Genomic DNA, 2,498 nt, shown 5'->3' with positions numbered 1-2,498 from the left:
TTCTCTTCACCACAGCACCATTGAGCAGTTGGGAAAAAGGTGCATAGAGTCTCAGCAGCTCCTGTTTTGAGATTTCTGGTTATTGGTAATCTTTTTCCCTTTCCTCTACTGAGGTTTCTTCAGGTTGTTCTGACAGCTTGCTTGGCTTGTCCTTAGTCTCCTTATCACTTATAGTGACCATCTTGCAATCTTCCCATCTTACTTTCTTTGTTTCACCTCTCGGATTCTTCTCTGTGTCACTTGAGAATCCATCTGTAGGTTTGGGAATTTGCTCAGAGAGATACCCCACTTGAGATTCCAACCTCTTGATTGTGTCTCCCTGGTTCTTGAAACTGGCTCGCACTTCCTCCTTGAACACCTTGTTGTCTTGAATCTCCTTGCTTATGCCTTCAAGTAAATTCTCAATCCTTGAGATTCTTTCATCAAATGATGATAGGTCAGGATGAGGAGGGTTATTCTGGCCTTGATATGAATGTGGAGAGGTGTTGTTATGTGGGTGTTGATATGGTCTAGATGTGAAGTGTTGGGTGGCTGTATTGTTTGGATTTGAGTGTCTTTGATCAAGGCTTTGGTCTTGTTGATTTCTCCACCCAAAGTTCGGGTGGTTCCTCCATCCACGGTTGTAGGTCTTAGAGTATGGATCATGGTTTTGCCTAGGTGAATTCCCAATGTAGTTGGCTTGCTCCTGACTACTCTCTGCTTCTTCATTCACTCCTTCTTGGGTTGTTGATGAAGTGGAGATTGCTGCTACTTGGTTCCTCTCCATCTTCTTAGTGAGGTCAGCTAGCTGCTGGGTAATGAGCTTGTTTTGGGCCAGCAGAGCATCTACATTGTTTAGCTCCATTACTCCTCTTGTGTTCCCTCGTTCGGAGGCATAGAAGTAGTTGTTCTCTGCTACTATTTCAATTATATCTATGGCCTCCTCAATGGTTTTCTTCTTGTTCAAAGATCCTCCGGATGAATGGTCTACTGCCTTCTTTGACTCATAGGAAAGCCCTTCATAGAAAATGTGCAGCTGCACCCATTCATTGAACATATCTGGTGGGCATCTCCTTGTTAGGTCTTTAAACCTCTCCCATGCTTCATATAGAGTTTCACTATCTTGTTGCCTAAAAGTTTGGACCTCAGCTCTAAGCCTATTGATTCGTTGAGGAGGGTAAAATCTTGCTAAGAATTTGTTCACCACATCTTCCCAAGTTGTCAAGCTCTCCCTTGGGAAAAACTCCAGCCACTTGGCTGCCTTATCCTTGAGTGAGAATGGAAATAAGAGCAGTCTATAGGCGTCAGGATGAACACCATTAGACTTCACTGTGTCACATATTCTCAGGAAGGTGGTTAGATGTTGATTGGGGTCCTCTTGGACACTTCCTCCGAACGAACAGATGTTCTGAACAAGGGTGATGAGCTGTGGTTTTAGTTCAAAATTGTTGGCATGGATGGTTGGCTTTTGAATGCTACTTCCACAGTTTCCTGGGTTTGGATTGATGTAAGAGCCTAAAACTCTTCTATCCTCCCTAGCATGATTTGCTCGACCTCTTCCGCCATGGTTGTGAGCTTCTTCTTCACGATAGTTCTCCATGTTTTCTTCCATGTTTGGTTCAAAGTATTCCTCCTCTTCTTCAGCACCAACTACACGTTTTTCTCTTGCCTCCCTTCTTAGTCTAAGGAAGGTTCTCTCAGGTTCAGAATCAAAGAAAGTTGAAGCCCCGCTTCTTCTCCCTGTCATACAACCAACAAGTACAAGCAAAGAGAATAGGTGCAGAAAGTATATCTGTCAAAATTACTGTTAGTATGAGTGATGCAATATATCAAACAGTTAGTGGATTAGTGAGGTCGAATCCCACAAGGATTGATTGATCAAGCAACTTTAATTAGAGGAATGTTTTAGTTGAGCGAATCCAGGATTTGAGTTTAGAATTGCAGAAAATAAAATGGCGGGAACGTAAATGACAGAAAAAGTAAATGCTAAAATTAAAGAACTGAAAGTAAATGACTGAAGTAAATTGCAGAATTGTAAATGGGAATGGGGGATTTGCTCATAAAAGTAAGTGACAGAAAATAAAGAGAATGGGTAAGATCAGAAATGGGGAGTTCATTGGGCTCAGGAAATGTCGCATTCTCCGGATCAATTTCATTTTCATCTCTTCCTCAATCAATGCACTCATTGATCTCCTTGGCAATCTTAAGTGATTGAATTACAATTTCTTGTAATTCAATCTCTCAAATCTTGATCAATAGCCAATTCCTTGGTCAATTGCTCATGAGAAGAGATGAAGTATGGTCACTGATTATACCACATGCATTTTCCAAATCAAGTGTTGAGAGGATTATAGTCACATATCCATCCAAACCCAATTTAGTCCAGTAAGAGAAAGCATTTCTAGCTTGATCTCTTCATTCCTCTTTCAAGGTTCAGAAGAGATCTAAGTATGAATAGCTTATTTTCCAAGATAACTACCCAATTAGATGAAGATCGAAAGCTTTCAAGTAAAATCAAG

The 2,498-nt window shown here is 41.1% G+C and overlaps 1 non-coding gene across 1 annotated transcript; it reads left to right on the top strand.

Annotated features, from left to right (window-relative positions):
* The first annotated feature begins 1,031 nt into the window (after positions 1-1,031).
* On the top strand, positions 1,032-1,138 carry LOC148564185 (small nucleolar RNA R71). Its single transcript, XR_015885306.1, has one exon. It is a non-coding gene; the product is annotated as a small nucleolar RNA R71 (small nucleolar RNA).
* Positions 1,139-2,498: the final 1,360 nt, after the last annotated feature.

The sequence above is a fragment of the Arachis ipaensis genome, chromosome B5, assembly GCF_059453495.1.
Source record: "Arachis ipaensis isolate K30076 ecotype BB chromosome B5, ASM5945349v1, whole genome shotgun sequence".
In the NCBI taxonomy this organism is placed as follows: Eukaryota; Viridiplantae; Streptophyta; class Magnoliopsida; order Fabales; family Fabaceae; genus Arachis; species Arachis ipaensis.
This window is presented reverse-complemented; position numbering and strand designations above follow the sequence as displayed.